General features: G+C 30.3%; 2 pseudogenes; one reads left to right on the top strand and one right to left on the bottom strand.

Annotated features, from left to right (window-relative positions):
* Window positions 1-822: 822 nt before the first annotated feature.
* Window positions 823-21,402, bottom strand: part of LOC149062665 (uncharacterized) — a 410,648-nt pseudogene continuing 390,068 nt past the window's right edge.
* LOC149062696 (uncharacterized) lies at window positions 4,683-14,359 on the top strand (annotated as a pseudogene).

Raw genomic sequence — 21,402 nt, 5'->3', positions numbered from 1 at the left:
TTAGGCATGACTATATAAATGTATAATTTTAAAAATATTTTAATTGTTCACAGATATAAGCTATTTGGGGCCGTCGGTTCTAACTCTAGACACTATGTATCTTATATACGAAGGTTCAGTGGAAAATGGGAAATACACAACGATTTGGAAAAGAAATAAAATTTAAAAAAAGTTTAAATCTGGAAACAACAAAAATGAATAGGTACCGTAAATCCGGGTGAAAAGAAACACTTTTGAACTTTGAAGTATCATAAAAACTTATCTATTTGGGCTACAATGCTGATTAGTACATCAAAATACTGGTCTTTCCGAGTACTCTAAACCTGTCGATTCAAAAAAATTTTATTTTCAATAAATAATTTTATATATTTTTTAAGTGCTATGTTTCTATTGACCCGACAGTTGGTGACAATAGAAATATTTATGACTTTTTCATACATTTTTCTATTATAGCAACAGGATGTTGAATAGAAACAATTATTGATATTTTTAAAAAATTGTACACAAATTTTACTATTAAAATTTTTTTTTTTATTAAAATACGACGAAATTTACCAACTGTATCAATAAATATGAAGAAAACAAAATAAAAATAAAATTAACATTTTAGTCTTTTACTTTCCAGTCTTTGGATTAACTTATTTTATAATATTAGGTAACACACATAAACATAACTCTTATAATGTAAATGTAAATACATCATATGAATAAATAAAATTAACATTTTAGTCTCTTAATTTCCAGTCTTTAGATTTACTTTTTTTATATTATATAGTAGGCAACAAACAAAATTAATTAGTTAATACTTTCAACTATTAATTGTTAAAAGGAAATGGCTAGAATACCAGAAGGAGTTACAGTTAAATGTGAACTTGAAAAGCCCTCTGGAATATGGTACTGGTTTTTGCATTTTTCCAATAATTTGGAATCTATGAAACTCACAAATATCTTTAACATTTGGAAACCCATACACAAAGCCTTTAAACAGTTTTGTGGTCTTGATTCTTAAAAATATACCTTAAAATGTAGATCCATGTAATTGTTTAATGATTTGTCCAAAATAATACATGTATACCATATCTTTACTAGTTGATTGCTTGAGATTCTCGAGTTGGAAAGATACTAATATCCAGTCATCAACGTTTACTTCATTTTCTTTGTCTATAGGGATTACATTTTTGAATGTTATGCCATGTTTCACTACCTGAGGTTCTGAAGTAGTATGGAGAACATTGCTTAATGACATTTCAGGTTCATCTGTATCTGATGAACTTTCATGAGGTATTTCTGTTCTTAGTTCTAAGTCACTATCCAGTATCAGACACAGTTTCAACACTTTTCCCTGGTTCTACCTGTAATCTTTTTTAGTTTTTATTGGTGTACTGTTAGTTGACCTCGTACTTGTTAAGAAATCTAAAAGTGAATTGTTTATGCTATCTCCACTTTGATTTGCATCACAGCTATCATACGGCAACATAGTTAGGACTCTGTCTCTGTTAAATGGAACTATACCACATTTATTAAAACCAGCTTTTATATAATTTACACCATTTTCATTGAGTTTTAGTACAAGTCGTTTCAATAACATAGGAAAACGATCCTTAGGAATAGATATTTCATGAGCCCCATCAGTTTTTTTCCAATTTTCTAAAATGTTTCTCCAGTGCATTTTCAGTGGTCTAAAAAAGGCCACATCAAGTGGTTGGGTTAGATGCGTGGAATTGGTAGGTAGGAATATAAATTTAATATTACATTTTTGGCAAATTTTAATTGAATCAGTGGAAAGATGACTGGACAAATTATCTCCAATTAATATTTTTGTCCCAGAAAGTTTAGATAAATATAGAATAGCAATTGTTTTAATCCAATCGTCAAAACAAAAACTGTCGAACCAACCAGATTTAGTACGATTAAGACGGGTATGTTTAGGACCACCAATTCTCCATGTATCACTTATATGTTTTGATCTATATACAACATATGGAGGTAAGAGTACTCCATCAGCTGCAGCAGCAAACATTACTGAAGTTGAAGCTTTACTGTTATTCATAACACGTTCAGGGTATTTCGATCCACGCTTTGTAATTACTTTACGTCTACCGGGGTCATCGGTTAAATTGGTTTCATCGTAGTTAACAATAGGAGGAATACCTCCATACATCTAAAGATATCTCCAGGTTGTCAAAGTAATTATTTAACGTTTCTCTAGTAATAGCTGCTCTGGAACGTTTTATGTTTTGACATAACCTGAGAGCTAGTTTGGTTTTGTGCCTAGTCAAAAAACCATTTGCCCAATCTTTTCCAGGCAAATTGTTTTTATTGAATTGCCTCACCTTCTTACCACGTCGATACAGTTATCTTTTAACCACCATTCTAATATCATACCTATCCAATGGATAGCCCCATTCTGCACAAAGAGACTGGCATGATACTATATCATTTTCTTCTTCAATGGAAAGTGCAGTTTGTCCACCTTGTGATTTCATGTCTGGATTTTTGACATGGCGGAAAAGTACCGAATAATGAATGCCATACACTTCACTAGCTTTTCTATAAAAAAAAATAGGAAGTCCGTCTTTACCAATAATGAGCTTGATCTCTCGCTGTATTAGATTATTAGGTAAAAAGTGACGAATAATACCATTTTCCAGACCAAAGTCATAATATTTACCAGGTTTAACTTCGTACATATTTTGTATTGTTACTGGTTTAGTACCTAATAATATTCTTGCATCTTTAGGCAACATGGAAAAACATAAATGCTTTTTTAATATACATAAAAGATCATTAATAGAATTATGTGCATTAATGCCAATTGAGATATTTCAGAATTAATAAAACTAAACATACTGCTATAATTATCTGGCCCTGATGTACTACTATCTGACTCATTTTGTAATGATACATAATTATTTGTATTATTTGAATTGATACATTCATAATCTAAATGGTCAACATCTACATGCGGTGAACTTATTACAGTTTGTGGACATTGTGATACCTCCTGATAAATATTAATCAAGTCAAAACAAATACTTTTATCTGGGATTTGATCATTATTAACAAGTATTTTGTTTCCAAAATTATTAGAATCAGAAAAAAAAATCGAATTCTTCTTTTATTCGTTGTCTTTTGGTACGGGAACTATACTCCGCGCCACGAGAGAACGCATACGGAACGCGCATCCTAATGATTGTGCTCGAACGTCTCGAGCCCACATCTCCCTACCATGCAACAACTGGTCACTGCATACAGCGGCTCAAGTAGTACAATAGTAACACGCACAGTGTCACGTATTTACGAAAAAATTATTATTATTATTTACCTGTAGTAAATCAAGACTTTTTTTATGGAATATTCTCCGATCAAAATCGCAAGTAATTAAACGACTAACGACGTGATAAAAAATTTTGTTATTGTAATCGCAATTCGCAGTGTATACACCTGCCGAAAAAATCACTGTGCTCCGATGCGCTCCGACGGGTAGCGATCGTGCTTGTAAAGTGGTGGGGATGCGCGAAAAAAAACGTGTTTTGGTCGGCCGCCGTATGCGTTCTCTCGTGGCGCGGAGTATATACGAAAGTTTTTTTATTTTTAATAATTAATATAGTTTAGAGTATTTTTATCTGAAATAAAATGCAATAATCAAAATTGTTGTTTTTGGGTAGGTACCAGAAGTACTGTAATATTACATAGCTTCACTTACTACATACTATTTTAATTATACTGTAAAATTATTGAAAAATAAAATTGGTTTGTATTTAACGCATAATATATGAATATTATGAAGTTTAAAGTAATATCTAGGTTAGGTTACCTTAAATTAATAATAATAATACCTAATATACGTACTTTATTCTGAATTGAATTTTGATTATAAAATATAATATTAATTACGAATAGCTAAAAATCGATGTAGCCACTGTAAGGTTTAAGCGCGATTCACATTGGTACGACACGACACAGCACGGTACGACACGGCACGACACGACAAAATATTATATCCATATAATGTTATACAGATATACATACTGAAGCGGTCAGCACCGTTCAGACATGATACGACACGACGCGACACGACAGACTATCCGCTCAAAGAATGTTTTGTCGGCTTGTCTGCGTCTGTCGGAATCAATTTCTAATATGTATTTTTTTAAAGTGTTTAGTATGTAACTAGAAGTTGCGTATTTACGGGGGAGGGGGGGGGTCATATTTTGGTCATATATCCCAGAAGGTTATTTAAACAATATTTTGATAATTGTATGAAAAAAATGTATGGTATTAGTATTAAAATAATTTACAAAAAATATACAAAGTATACAAAAAATGATTCCGAACGGAGATGATTTGTCAACCTAGCCTAGGATATATATTTTCCACAGTATGGTAAATTATAAATAACAAACGTTACAATAATAATATGTCTATAAAATCCTAATTTTAGAATGATTTTACATGTTTGTTATTTATCTGATTATTTAAATTTAAAAATAGATATCATTAACCAAAATAGTGTACAAACACTACAAACGTAGTTGTTTCATGCCCAAACACAATATCACCGTATCATATTTGAAAACTATTACATTTTTTTTCATTTGTTGTGTCGGTTTGTCACGTAAAGACGTCCATTACAGTACTCGTGTTTCTGATAGTTTTAATTTTAAAATATTTAATTAATAATGAATGCTGAAATGCTAATAGAACTAGTGAGAGACCGACCATGTTTGTACGATATGAGTATGAAAAAGTATAGTGATCACGCATATAAAGAGAGTGTTTGGGGAGAAATTGCATCCACATTGAAACAACCAGGTAAGTAATAAATAAATAAACACTACATAATAATTACCTAGATTTATATTATGTAATTTCGTCCAAATTTAAACTTGAAATGTATATGTCGCATCCACATAGTGAAACCACTCATTTCATGAACTGGATATCCAGATAGTGAAATTTGTTCAGTTCATGAATTTTGATGAAAATACATTATTTGGACATCCATTTCATGAAATGGATAATACTTATATCGTGTACTAAGTACTTTGTGTAGTTATTATTTTATTATAACTATATAGGTAATTTTTATTAATTATTTAAACGTTCTATAAACAAAAATAATATAGCAATTATAGTCAATAAATTATATCATATTACATAATATTTTTATTTTATTTTTCAAAAATCATTCTTTTGGTAATTTTATCAAAGATCGGATTGCAAATTTGATGTACTTGGTCCCATTTTTGAGTCAAATAAAACCTACAACAAAATTTAACCCAACGCTCCACTTCTTGTATTTATTATTAGCCATCCATGCTCGTAATATGTGTTCTACATCCTGATTAGATCTCTCAATACTTTCCTGACTTTGAGGATGTCTAGTTCAACCATGTACGACAACAAATTCTGGCTAGAGGTCTTTAAATTTGTTGATAATTGAATTTACAAATTCACGGCCATTATCAATCTGTAATATTTTTGAAACTACAAATATCAACAATATAAATAGTAACTCATTACCAACTTCGGATGCTCTTCTACTTTTCAATGGTCTTAGAATTACAAATTTTGTCAAAGCATGGTCTTGGTAATTTAGCATCCACTATCCATTTAAATTTGCATCTAGTACCGACTTAAAATCCACCAAGTCAATTTGTGCTCTTTTATCAAAATCTGCAGTTGTGATAGGTTTTATTATAAGTTTCCTATTCATTGGTTTTTTTACAGTTGCACGTTTCACATACTTTAAAAAAATTTCAATTAGTTGTCTTGGTACATAATACATATCATTTAACGCATTCCGTAATTTTACATTACCAACATGGCCTGTCTTAATATGAAATTCTTTAATTTTATCAAAAAGGTCTTCATAACACAAATCTAGGAAAAAAAAGCCCCAACTAAATTCATAAAACATTTTTATCATAGTGTACATTTTATAATTTTGAATTTTTAAATAATATAGGTACCTATATACCTATATTTTATACCTATTTTTACTGCCATAACACACCAAATACCTAAATTGAAAATAAAAATAAAAACTGCTTTCAAATAATATTAGCTAAAATATTAATGTACCTTATTTTTTCATCAGCTGCATTTTGTTTGTGTATTAAAAACTTTTCTTCTGCAATACTTAATAGTTAATACATCATATGTAGAAAGTAGATAGTATTCTCGTCAATCTTTTTTTTGTTAGAATAAATAATAATAATAAATATTACGATTTGTATCAATCATCGGGTAGTTTTTTATCGTTGTTTAAACGTGTTAAGATATATATTTGATTTAATTAAGTACATTTTTATTTAAGTCCAAAATTACTTACGTTTTGATTTTAGCCATTTCTTTTTCAGCAATCATCTGTAATTGAGCATATTTAGTGAATGGGGGTTTTTTTTAGATTACAATTTATAATATTTATCTAGCTTTTCATAAAATACGTTCTTTTCTTCTATTTTTATTAAAAGTTGCAATATGAAATAATAATTAGGTACACGTATAAACTGCAAACACAATAATTACTGTGCAGCAAGGGCGCCCATCAGGGGGTGCAAGGGGGTGACATGTCACCCCCCTAGAAAAATATTAATTTTACTTAAGATGTACATAATATAGGTTTTTTGTCAATCGATTACTCATACGTCGTAACTCGTAATACTGTGCCGATCAATCAGCTACAAATATATATTTAATTGGTATTTAAATGGTATGGAAAAACCAGTTCTTGTCACACTCATTTCACACACAAGCATCGTCCGATTTATCATGGTCTTTTTCTTAATATTAAAATTTACTTAGTATCGCTGTTGTTTATGCACAGAATAATATAACAGATAAAGGTTGTGTTGCATTGTTCTATGGTTGTGCTGTTGTGTTATCATATTTGTTAGTGGTTAATGGTTACCATTAATGGTTACCAAAATATTTTTAATTCGTGGTGGTTACGTACCTACTTAGTGATAATGTAATTATTTTGATGATATTGCTAAAATACCTTTATATTATTTTGTTGAGCATTGAAGTGAGTTATTGAATTTAAATAATTTTCGTTTACAATAACAAATAATTGACAATATTGTTATTTATTAAAATAGCTAATTTATAACAATGAATAATAATAACACTGTAAAACAAAAGTTAAGCAAGTATTTATTCAAGGGTTCGTCTTCTTTGGCCACAGTTCAAACTACTAGCAGTGATACAGGCAAGTAAATAAGCAATTCATTTAGTTCATACTTTTGCATTTTAAATTTTTTAATATTTTATGCAAAATGCATTGCCTTAACAATTTAAGTATGCAATAGTTATAGGTTAAAGCAATAAAGCATGTAATATAAACTAATTTAAGAAAAAAATGAAAATTAGTTTATTCATGTTTTCAATATTTTCTATACTTAGTTGCTTTGGAAAATATATTAATCACAAAATTGTATACAAAATAATATTTATATTTTATAGTTTCCTTATTATGCTTTTATGCTTTTGCTTTGATTAATGATTGCTTTAAATAGATATTGATAAAGGCAATGGTGGAATAACTATAAGTTGTGAATCAAATGATGTCAATGATGATATTCTTATGGAAAATCAAATACAGGTTAAAAACATAGTTCAGTCACAGGTTAGTTACCTACAATGTATGATGTAGATTAATTATAATTTAAAAGTTGTTATATTTACATACAATTTATATTTTAAATAGTTAAATTTTAGTAATATTGTTTTAATTCTACAGGAATGTTTAAATTATGTCAATCATATGAATGTTTTTGATCAGTCACCTTCATTACAAAGTATTGCTACAACTGCAACGTCTACTGATACTAGTGAGTAATAATTTTAAAAATGTATCTTTTGAGTTTTTTTTATTTATAAATCGTTAATTTCTATACATGAGCATTATTGTTCAATACTCTATATAAGTACTTACTTTAATTATAACATTTATTATTAGTTAATAGTAATTGACATTGCAGTTTGTCATTGAGTATTTCCATTTTTCATATATTTTAAGTTCAATTAAATATTTTTTTCAGATTCAAACAGTAATTTTCCTGATTTTTTAGACGTAGGAGCATTTATTAATGTTCGACCAATTGCAGATGACTTAAAGTACAAGTTACTGAAATTTCCATTCAAGCCAACCAGTTGTTATAATTTCAAAAATGATATGATCCCAGGTGCTAAACGAGGATTCAGTGTTGGATGTCTGGATAAATATGATTGGATGGTTTATTCTCCAACATGTAAAGGAGTTTTATGCAAATTTTGTGTGTTATTTAAGCCTACTCTTAAAAGAGGATTGTATGGAGCATTTATAATTAAACCGTTTGTTAAATTTTATAAAATACATGAAGAAGCAAAAAAACATAGCCAATTGCAATGTCATAAAGATTCAACAGCATCAGCAAAAATGTTTGAGGATACATTAACATTTAAAAAAAAAACTGTGTTGGAACAAATAGATACTGGGTATAACAGAGTTATTGAAAATAACCGAAAAAAGATTATCCCAATTATTAAAACATTAATATACTGTGGAACACATGATATTGCTATAAGAGGTAAATGTTCTGATGAAGGAAATTTTATTGATTTACTGAAGTTTCGAGTACTCTGGTGATACAATTTTGATGAATCATTTTGAAACATGTACAACTAAAACAAAATATGTGTCCCATAGAATACAGAATGAGATAATAAGTATTTGTGGTGATGTTATTCGCAACGATATAATATCTTGTATCAATGATTCTTATGTATTTTCCTTGTTAGCTGATGAAACTTCTGATATAAGCGGAAAAGAGCAATTGTCAATTGGTATTCGTTATTTCAACATGCAAAGTTTTGAAATTAGAGAAGAATTTCTAGGTTTCACTGAAGTTCAAGACCTAAGTGCTGAAGGTATTGCAAATGCCTTAATTAATATCACTAATAAATATGGATTAAGTTTGTCACAACTTATTGGCCTTGGATTTGACGGATGCTCGACAATGAGTGGTAGAATAAATGGAGTACAAAGTATCATACGACGCAAGTATCCAATGGCATGTTTTTATCATTGTGCTTCACATAAACTTAACCTTGTCATAAATGATCAAAATGCTATCCCAGACATTAGAAACACTTCTAGTACTATTAAGGATATCATACGATTTTTTAGAGAAAGTATTCTACGTCGAAAATTAATTCCAAATGTCCCTTTATTTTGCGAAACTCGCTGGTCAGAAAAATACAAATCAGTCAGACTATTTAGTAAGTATTTTGAGGAGATAAAGACAGTTTTGGATTCATTGGCACTTGACAAAAATGTAAATACAGCCACAAGAAATCGAGCTTTTCAGCTATCATGTGCCACATCAAATATAGGATTTTTAGTCAGCTTAGAATTAATTTCATTTTATTCTGCTATTATGGAACCAGTTGTAACCAAATTACAGGCTGTATCTGTTAATTTACACAAGGTACATTCATATGTTAAAAATGATCTCATTAATGTATTAAAAAATCATAGGGATTCTAGTAGTAACAATTTTCAACAAATATATAACAATATAAAAAATGTTGCAGACAAGTTTAATATTGATATTAATATACCAAGAAGAGCTAATCGTCAAACTCATCGAGCTAATTACAGTGAATGTACTCCATATGACTACTACAGAGTATCTTTATATATCCCATACTTGGACTCAATCATAAATTCATTAGAAGCACGTTTCAGTGAACATAATGAAACGCCATTCAAGTTGGGTGCATTTATTCCATCTGAAATGATCCAAATTGACAAAAAAACATTTAATCTTATACTTGAAGAAGTTCAAAATTATTTTCAAATTGAAAATTTAATACCTTGCGGATCAGCTTGGTACAGTTATTGGGAAAATAAATCAAATAAAATAAATTCAAAAGAGCTGGAAAATATTAATATTTCTCATCTTCTAAAAAACGAATGTGATTTTTTCCCAGAAGTAAAAAAATGTCTTATCATCTTTTTAACAATTCCGCCTACAACATGCACGGTTGAGAGGTCATTCAGCACATTAAGACGTGTAAAAACTTGGACAAGAAACACTATGGGAGAAAATAGGTTGGATGGACTGTGTATGCTCAGTGTTCATAGGCAGAAAGTTCATCACGACATTAATTTTGTTGAAAAAGTTATTGAACAATTTGGTTTGAAAAAACGCAATTTACAGTTTATGTTTTAAAATGTTATTTTTATTCAAATATAGTAAACGTATATTTGTTTCATTATTTAATAAAATAAATTTGTTTGATTTTTAATTTTTTGGTTGTTTATTTTATGATTGTCACCCCCCTAGGTTTTGACAGATGGGCGCCCTTGCTGTGCAGTTGTACACGAACACTCACTAAATATATATTTTTTTAACAACTTAAGAGTTAAGAGTTACATAGGTATTCGTCAACCGTCATCTAATAAGAAACCATTCATTTGATATCGGATGTGAAATTACCAAAATTAAATTTAATATCTCACATAATATAGATCATGGATAAAACATTATTATTTTTATTTATATTGCAAAGTATGTTATGTAAGTATAGTAAAGGTAGTCGTTTAAAAAATAAATATGCGTATGGTTTATGAAAAATAAAATAAAAATATAAACTAATATAATATAGTGCCAGTTCAACGTCGACCGTTGTAGCGTGCACACGCTTTGCGCTCGTTAGTGTTATCGCACAGTCATGCTACCTTTAGTATTTTTATCGCTCATTAAATGACGGTGTTTTTATAATTATATAAAAACCGAACATGTCGGGTTTCAATACACCTCACAAACGAAATCTATCTTCAACATCGTCAACCTCGTCGTCACCTAAAGTCGGTGACAAAAAATCCAAAATCTTCGTCTCTACTAACAAATATGCCGCCCTCGCGGACGATTTTGATTCTTCAACTGAAGTCTTCAGCCCTCCCTCCACTCCAACCTCTCCTTCTATTCAAGATGCAGTCTCGACCAACTCTATTACACCGGTTATACAAACCTTGGATCCTGAGCACCTGAAGTCTCCGCCAATATTTATTAAAAATATTGCCAACTTAAACGCGCTCAAGAGCGACCTTATTCGTATTACGGGGCCGGATGGGTTCATTCTTTCTGCATTCAACGATGTTTTAAAAATTAAAACTCCAAACTGCAAATTTCACTTACTAATTATTAAGTATCTCAATGACGAGAATAATGATTATTCGTTCCACACTTTTCGTCCACGTCATCTGCGCCCAATCAAAGCAGTCATTCGCAATATCCACCATTCCACATCATCTGAAGAGATTGATACTGCTCTATCTGAGCTGGGTTTCTCAGTCGTAAGTGTATCCAATATTATTAATAGGACCAAGAATTTGCCACTATCTCTTTTCGCTATTGAACTTGAGAACAATGAATTCAATAGAAATATATTTAATATCTCAAACTTACTTAATTTTAAAATCATTGTCGAAAAACCAAGACAAAGAAAAACTCGGGGTCCCCTTCAATGCAAGCGGTGCCAAACTTATGGTCATACGCTCAAATATTGTTCTCACCCTCCTCGCTGCGTGAAATGTGGCCAGGATCATATCACTGAGGAGTGTGTCAAATCGCGTGATCTACCGGCAAAATGCGCTCTTTGCGCTGGCGACCATACGGCCAGCTTTAAGGGTTGCCCGTCGTACAAAAAGTTCGCCCTGTCCAAATACAAGAAATCAACTTTCCGCTCAAACAGCAATACAAAGGTGCAAACACCTCCAAAAGTTTCGTCAAACGAGGTTCCAGGAGTGCATGCTCAACAGCTTCCAAGGAAATCCTATGCTGGAGCGACCAAAACGGGAACTCCTCCCATGGATTCCATTCAAAAGTTTTTATCTGAATTTATTTCTAATTTTAATTCTCTAATTACCCCTCTAATCAATATCCTTACGGAGATCATTAATAAACGTTTCTGCCCATAGCGATTGGGTTTTGCTTTTTCTCCTTTTTATCTTTTCATTTTATATCAAAGCTTATCTACAATTTAATTATCCATATTTCTTAGTTTATAGATATATATATATATATTTAATTTGTTATCTTATCTTTTATTACATTTTGACCATTCCTTTTAGGCTAACTTAACTTTTTGTATCATTATAAATAGTGTAACTGTTGAGCCATAATAGTCGTTGACTGAAGGCTAATAAAAAAAAAAAAATAAAAAAAAATAATAATATAGTGTTCTATTTTTGTTAGTAGCACAATATAGAAAATTAATTATAGTTATAGTACTATGATATAATAACATAAAAATCTTGTTATATCATAATTACACAAAGTACACAATATAAGTATTATCTATTTCATGAAATGGATGTCCAAATAATGTATTTTCGTCAAAATTCATGAACTGGACAAATTTCACAATCTGGATATCCAGTTCATGAAATGAGTGGTTTCACTATGTGGATGCAACATATATAAAAAGTAGCTGTGTTAAAATATTTTTTAGATTTTTTGGTTTACAGTAAGAACTATTTATGAGAATCCTTGTTTTAAATGTTCAATCCTTAGCTATAAAAGTTGAACGTATATATATTTTTAACTACAAAATAATTTTAGATTATGAACGGTGTGAATGCATTGATTTTACAATGACAAAAATGTTTATATTGACATCACATATACATGGTATAACTTTTGAAAGATTTTGAGGTTTTTAAGCCATATTATTGGAAATTGAAATTTTCGATTTTCGATTCGGGGTGGAACGATGAATGTATTGATTTTACAATGATGTGTGTTGTTTTATTTATTTATTTTTTTTATTTATTTTTGTGTCTGTGTACACGATAAGTAGTCGAAATAATGCTTAGATTTTCAACTTCAGTATCTTGTTCGATTGGAAAGTGAATATCGTTGGTGCAAAATTTAAAATTCCCAATAGTTTTCACAAGCACCGGGAAAAACAACATAAAAATTAAGGAAAACGGGAATTTTTACGCAAAATCGGTTTTCTACAAAACCGATTTTGGTTTTTGGCGTAACTCTAAAACAAATGAACGTATATACATGAAAATTTCACTGGTTGTTAATATTTGCATTTTCTAAACACGATTAAATTTTAAAAATATTTTTATTAATTTTGAACTAGTTAGGAACATTATTAGTTTCCAATTTTATTAATCTTTGTCTATGGATGTCAATAAAACTTTATTTGTTGGGTAAAAATACTTGAAAATTTAACACAAGGTTGTCCATTAGTTTTGTTTACAATAATTGAAAAAAAAAATTTAAATTCACGCGTAAAATAACGATTTACTATCAAACGTTTTTAGATATAAAATAAATAAATAACTACAACGGCCATATTGTTACAATATATTAAGAGAGCCTTGTATTAAATTTTTAAAGTTTTTCCCTCACGAATAAAATTTTATTGACATTTATATGAAATATAGCATAGCATTAAACAGCACAGCGAGTCCCCGAATTTTTTTAATTCTATTGTATTTAACTTACAGTAAAAGAGTGTAAAAAAATATGGGCCAACTTGCGAGATTCATATAGGAGAGATTTAAAACATGCAGTTACCAAGTCTGGGCAAAAATCTAAATTTATAAAAAAAATGGAAGTATGAAGATGAAATGCAGTTTTTAAAAACTCATTTAAAAGAAAGAGAAACAATAAGTAATGTCGGTATAGTGAGTGACGAAGATGAAGACTCATTTGAACCTGATAATGGACCGGAAGAGGAATATCAACCTCAACATCAAGACACTGAACCTGTTATTGATAATAATACTGATATTTTTGATAGTCAATCAAGTCCAAACACATCAGTTAATCAATCAACATCAAAAGAGTTTCGCAAAAAAACAGCATTACCAAAAAAAAATGTATCAAATTCTTCAGAATCTGCATCTTCAACATTAATGAAATACATACTAGAAAAAAAAGACGAAGAACAACTAGAGGAAAAAAAGAAGGAGTCTAGTGCTATGGATCAATTTTTTTTGAGTATGTGTTCAACTGTAAAGCAATTTTCTCCATACAACCAACATCTAGCAAAAACAAAAATTTTTTCCATCATTTCCGAGATAGAATTAGACAGTTTGCGACAAACACAACAACAGCCACTATTCCAACCAATTCCACTATCTACTTCAAACTTTAATTTACAATCTGGGATGCATGTACAAGATTTTCAGATTTCACCAAGATTACACCAACAAGATTACCTTCAGCCTTCAAACCACAGGTATACACCTCAACAACATTCTGAAAATGACCAAGAGGCATCAAACACATCTTCAGCAACAACTTTCTTCCAAAATTTTCAAGCAGGTGCAGATAGAAACTAAATCAACTAAACAATTTTTTTTGTAAGTATGTTTAGTTTATGACGTGCTTGTAAAAGTTTGTTTTTCTTTAAAAGAATATTTTTTTTTCAAAAGGATCCATTAAAATAATTTATTTTTCTAAATATATTTTATAACAGATGTACAAAAAAAAAATGTTGTAAAAACTAATGTTTCAATTTTTATATAAAGGTATCATTTTATGTTTGAGGAACAAGACGTTTTGTTTTATCTTTTAAGTACTTATTATATTTTATAGTTTTTGTAACATTCATTAATATATAACTAAATTATTAATAGATACTGCTTTATAGTAATATAACTGCGTTCAATTACAGGCAAATCATCATTTTTGAAAAACGAATATAATAAAATTTAATAATGATATAAATACATAGCTATACAAATGTGATCTATTCCCATGGAAGTTTTCCTGCTGGTGAACAAAAAAATTTTTTAAATTTGTCCCGATTTTCGAACGCTTCTGGTTGGGCGCTACCTCCTTGACCATTTAAAGATGTTATAAGTCCTGAAGGTAAAGATGAACTTGATGAAACTTCTCTGCTATGAACGTCGGTGGCATCTGCTTTAATATAATTATGGAGTATACATGTTGTCATTACAATGGTATCGGCATTTTTGGGTAGTGCATTAAGTCTTCTACAATAGATTCTGAACTTTGCCGTTAGTTGACCAAAAGCATCCTCGACAACCTTCCGTGCTCTTGACAGACGATCATTAAATTTTTTTTTATTCTGATCATCACGTACTTGAGGTCCTGGATAAGGTCTCAATAAATATTTTTTGAGGGGAAAAGCCTCATCTCCTATAACAACTAGAGGTAATTTTTCATTTGTACTTGGCAGATATTGTTCATTTGGAATATTTAATTTATTCTTCTCTAAAGCTTTACCTAAATTTGAATTTGAGAGGATTCCACCATCGCTATTTTTGCCGTATGCTCCTATATCAACCGCTACAAATTTATATTGTGCATCGACAAGGGCAAGCAATACTATGGAGAAGGTTTTTTTATAATTGAAGTAGAGTGATCCACTATTCGGAGGCGCCTCGATTACGACATGCTTACCATCTAACGCGCCTATACAATTTGGGAAGTTCCAAATTTCCCAAAATTCTTTGGCGATTCGCTTCCAATCTTCTTCTCCAGGAATTGGAATATATTCGTCTTTCAACGTAAAAATAATTGCACTGCATACTTCAAGTACAATTGATTGTACTGTTGAATGCCCCAGTCTAAAGCTAAATGCAATCGTTTGGTATGAGTCGCCAGTTCCCAAGAACCTAAAAAACACGTAAAATGAAATATGTTAGTATATTTTGTTGCGAATTAATATATTATTAAAATATCAAATGACATATACCTCAGGTAAACAGCTAATTTTTCTTTAGGAGGTATTGCTTCTCGAAAGTGAGTATTTTGTTTTGTTATATTATTTTCAATTTTTAAAAAAAGAACGTTAAACTGGAACCGGGTCATTCGAAAATATTTAAAAAACTTTTCTTCATGATCCTCCAACATTTTACACAAAGTCACATATTCTCCATCAATTTTCCTTTTCTTTAAGATGTCATGAACCCAAATAGAACGTTTTTTACTCGCAACACGGTCGCTATTTTCTTCTTCATCGAGCAATAGTGCCATTATGGCCAAATCTTTATAAGATAAATTTCGAAACATTTTAATAATTATAATTGTAAAGTGGTAACACCAATCCGATTATACTAACGTGCTCGTCGTACTGTCACTGTGCATACTAGCGTACTGTCGTTGTCGTCTTGCCGATGTCGGTTCTATGTGTATTGGACACATTTTTGTCGTGTCGTGCCGTGCTGTGTCGTGTCGTGTCGTGTCGTACCAATGTGAATCGCGCTTTAGTTTTATTAAACTGTTAACAGTAGGTATTACTCAATTTACACTTCACGGTTTACAGTAATAGTTGTCAATTGTTCACAATTTAAATTTTAAAAAGCCAAATACTAATAAACGCTAACGCAGAAACGCCGCACTCGAGGTTTGAGAATTAGTGAGTATTCAGTGTTACCTATAAATTATATAATAGCTGTGCTGCGTAGCGTCGGGAAGTTCAGCTGCGCGGGTAAGGGAAACGCGCATATTGTTGTCGCTTAACATGTTGTCGGAGGCGTGGGGACGTGTAATATCGATAACACTATTGTGGTCTCCGTCAGCCGATCGGATTGCTGTAGGTTTTTCCATTAATTTTAGATCTAATTTTAGATTATCAAAACAAGGCCAATTAGGCTCGATACACACGTGCGTTATTTTGACGTGCGGCACCGCTGCGTCATCGTAATTGCGAGGCGTTCTATTTATAATTAAATTGACCGATACATACACGTCTCCGTCACCGCGCGTTATCGTACGAGCTCGCACGAGACAAAAAATACTCCGATAACGTAACGTCAAATTATCATAAATGCGGCGTCTCATTACATAGCGATTTATAGATCGATACACACGTGCGTGTTTTTATCGTAATAATGGCTTTGAACACACAATTTGAAATTTTTGACATCGAACTTTTTATCGCGGAAATAAAGAAGTACCCTGAAATTTGGAACTTAAGTTGTGAGTCATATCATGACAGGGTAAAAAAACGATCGGCTTGGATTAATATTTGCCGTGAATTTTGCGAGGGATTTGATGAAAAAGAAGATACTATCAAAAATGAAATAAGTAAGAGTACATATTTGACTTAGTATACAATTTTATTTATTTAATACGATACTAGAATACTATAAGAAAACTTATAAATATAAGTAAATTGATACATAATATAATAGTATTTTGAAAATTCTATTTAATTTCTGCTTTTTAATGAGGTAATATTAATATTAATAAACTAAAAAACTTATGTTTTGAACTATACAATTTTGTGTATATCTAACTGTTAATCTAATTTTGTATTTTTTTTTATCATGTAAATTAAATTATTAAATATACTCTCTCTGCCAAGAGACGCTACCAACATCAGATACAAAATAATTGGTAAACAAATTGCGAATACGCGTTGATTGCAGAGTAGGTCTAGTAGTTGCTGTTCTGATTCCCTCATTATGTGCAAACTCTACACTCATGGCGTCTTCAATGTGAAATCCATCTCTAGTCCTCACATAGTTATGTAGACTACAACATGTTTTTATAATAAGTTTAGCTAAATCTAAACTTCCGTTAATGGGTCTATGGAAAATTTTCCATTTGTTGGAAAGTATACCAAATGTACTTTCTACATTTCGGCGAGCACGGGACAATCTATAATTAAAAATTCTTTTTTCTTCTGACAATATTTTTCCACTGTAGGGCCGCATAATGTGTTGAGAAATGGAAAAAGCTTCGTCACCGACAAAAATATAAGGAAGGCTTAGATTTTCAGTTCCTGGAAGAAGTTGACTAGTCGGAATATTCAATTCATTATTTTCTAGTTTTTTAAAAAATTCAGTTCTTTCAAATATAGTGCTGTCGGCGTCTTTTCCGAAAGAACCAACGTCAATATATACAAATTTGTAGTCCGCATCAGCAATAGCTAGTAACACAATCGAATAATAATTTTTATAATTGTGAAACAGCGATCCACTCAATTTTGGTTTGATTATTCTGACGTGTTTCCCGTCAATCGCGCCTATACAGTTCGGAAATTGGGTTCTCTGATAAAAACTATCAGCGAGTTTTTTCCAATGTTCCTGTGTCAGTTCGGGCAAACATTCTTCTTTCAAAGTTTCCCAAATAGCTGTGCAAACACTTCTAATAATGTATCCAATGATTGAATGTCCCAATCTGTATGTCAAATGTAGGTCTTTTTGGTCACAGCCACTTCCTAAGTATCTTTAACAAAATATATAAATTGAAAATCAATAGTGTAATAATTCTAAATAAAATATTTAATGAATTCATTTTTATTTCCTATACATTTTCAAGTTAATTTTAGATTCTGAACGGAGTGAAGAATGTATTGAATTTACAATGATGTGTGTTTTTTTTTTTTTGTGTCTGTGTACAGCATAACTAGTCGAAATAATGCTTCGATTTCAAACTTCAGGGGTGGTTTCCGATGGCAAAGTGAATATCCTTGGTGCATTATAGAGGTCAAAATTAAACATTTTCCGACAGTTTTCAAAAAAATCGAGAAAAACAAAAAAAAGTGACGGAAAAACGGGAAATTTTACGCAAAACCAATTTTCGACAAAAACGAAAATTTAATTTTACTGTAACTCAAAAAATAATTACTGTAAGCACATGAAATTTTCAACAAATGTTTATATTAGTATTTTCTATGCAGGGTTAAATTTTCAGTGTTTTACTTTTTTTGAGCTATTTATAGACAATTTAAATTTTCAATTTTTCTAAGTATTTTTTTTTTAAATAACGATAAAAAATTTTTGGTTGGTTAGAAATATTTGAAAATTTAATACAAGGTTTCTCATAAGTTGTTCTCAAAGTGATAAAAAAAAATCCAAAATCGTAAGTCACAATTTTTTTTTATAAGTACTTAAAGTTCAAATTTATACGAAATATGTCAAAATTGTGAAAATTTGCAAGTAATTTTGTGGCTAAAAAATCGTAAAATTTTTTTCTTTTATAACTAAGTTTTGAAAATTTGGTACAAGGTTCTCCATAAGTTTTTCTTTAAATATATGTAAAAAAAACTCTACCGGACTAAGACAAAAAATTTTTAGGAGTGTTTGAAATTAAATTTTTACAAAACCGCGTTAAATTACGGTTTAGCCTCAAACGATTTTTGATATTTGTTATTATTCAAAAAGTATAAGTCATAGAAACTTGAACTTGAACTTTTACCAGTTGTTTAAATTGACGTTTTCTTTATGTAGTTTTATTTTCAAAATATTTCACTAATTTTTAATCTATTTATAAGCATTTGAAATAATCAAATTTTTTTTATTTTTTTTTTATAAATGTTGATAAAAAAAATTAAGGTGGGACAAAATACTTGAAAATTTAATAGAAGGGTCCACATAAGTTGTTCTAACACACATTCAAAAATTGTAAAAATACATAAGCACAATTTTTTTTTATAAGTGTTTATAAGTGCGAATATTGACGAAAATCGTCAAAATCATGAATATTAAATGTACTAATAATTCTGTAGTTAAAAATTCATAAAAATTTGTTCATTAAAATCTAAGAATTGAAAGTTTAATACTAAGTTGTCCATAAGTAGAGCTTAGAATAATTATAAAAAAATTTGATGATTATTCAATTAAAAAAATTTTACGAGTGTTTAAATTTTCATGAAATCAAAATTCATGCGTTAAAATAAAATAATATTATTATTTAAATATAATATATCCTAGACTGACAAATCATCTCCGTTCAGAATCGTTTTTCGTATACAATGATGACTGTCATTGCATTCAAATTTAACAAACACATTATAGCCACCTACTCTATGACCGAGGTCTATCCCACCCCCTAATGTACAGCAGAGCGACATCCACTTACCCGCTTTTTTTTTTTTATTTATTTATTATTTTATTCTAGACAATGCATTAGTAAAGAAATGGAGAAATGTTAAAGATACATATTTAAAAACTTTAAAGAAACCTAAGTCTGGATCAGGTTTTAACAAAGGGCGACAATATTTATATGCAAGACAGTTATCATTTCTACGACAAACTTGCCTCGTTCCTGAAACTGAATCTAGTCTGAATTCCGAACAACTTATGAGTGATGTAGATAATGAGGAATTAACCACAGAAACAGAATTAGAATGTGGTCAGAATAATTCAACTCCTAATAACAGTGTCAGCCATAAGCGCCCGCGCAAACAAGACTTGGAATCAAGTCTATTAGCTTTTATGAACGCGCCTATACCTTCTCCTACAACTAAAGAAATACAAGCTAATCCAAATCAGTCATTTTTTGAAAGCCTTGTCCCGATATTAAATGGTTTCACAGAAGAGGAAGTAATAGACTTTAGAATGGAAGTCTTGTCTATTATAAAGAGGATCCAAAAGGCACGGCAAAGGTCAATCCCAACAGCAAATCCACCCAATTTTAATTATATGGGATATCCTCCTCATCCCGGTACACATAATATAATATATCCACATCAGCCACCGCCAAAAAGCACACTAACTCCAACTCAATCAAGCCAATTACCAACTGGAATTGCAACAACCATTAATCAAACATTTCCACCTCTTCACCAAAACTATCTTCAATTACATGAATCGTATTACCCTTTATCGCAGCCTAGTACTTCCTTCAAACCTGCCAGTACCAATCAACTTATTCCACCACAAGCTTCGTATACCACAGAAAACCCGTTACAGATTTTAAGTACTCATAATACTGCTTCCATTCCGGCATATTCAACTCAAAAGCTACCAAATATTCAACAGTCATCTGGAACTCGAATGAGTAAATCATATTTGACTAAACATATGACAACCGAAAGCCACCTTCCCAGGACGTGGACTCCAACAATGCATCGCAATACAGTGTGTCACCTCCACTTACTTCATCATCAAGTGTTAACGAAGCTGAAGTTGTTATTGATGACGAGTGCCTGATTTTATTTAATAATCAAAGATAAGTTTTCGCTCAAATTATACAATTAACATTTTTTATAGACTTGTGTTAAATTTATGTTAATCTAACTTTGTTAAGCTTTGATTATCTATTGTAAATTGTTTTTTCTTTACCAGCTGCAATAACAGTTTTAATGAATATATTCTTAGTAAAAGCAGTATATTATTACGTTTATTTTTATTTGAATAATACTATTTATTGTTTATAATTTGATTACAATATCTTATAAGAAATAATAATTTATATTTTCAAATATTATTTTATACATATTATATATGAGTATAATGTACAAATGTAACATTAACTCAATGTGTAGGATAAGTTAAAACATAGTACCTAGTTAAATATTAATTAATATACACTCATTACTCAGAATCTAAAATAAAATAAAGTGCAATATGTATTTCAAATTCACTCACCTCAGAGTTACAACAAGCATTTCAATTGGGGGTAT

The sequence above is a fragment of the Diuraphis noxia genome, unplaced genomic scaffold (genome assembly GCF_037042655.1).
Source record: "Diuraphis noxia isolate RWA-SAM2 unplaced genomic scaffold, SU_Dnox_SAM2 contig0001, whole genome shotgun sequence".
NCBI lineage: Eukaryota > Metazoa > Arthropoda > Insecta > Hemiptera > Aphididae > Diuraphis > Diuraphis noxia.
Note: the sequence above shows the minus strand (reverse complement) of the source record. Positions and strands in the feature narration are given on the sequence as shown.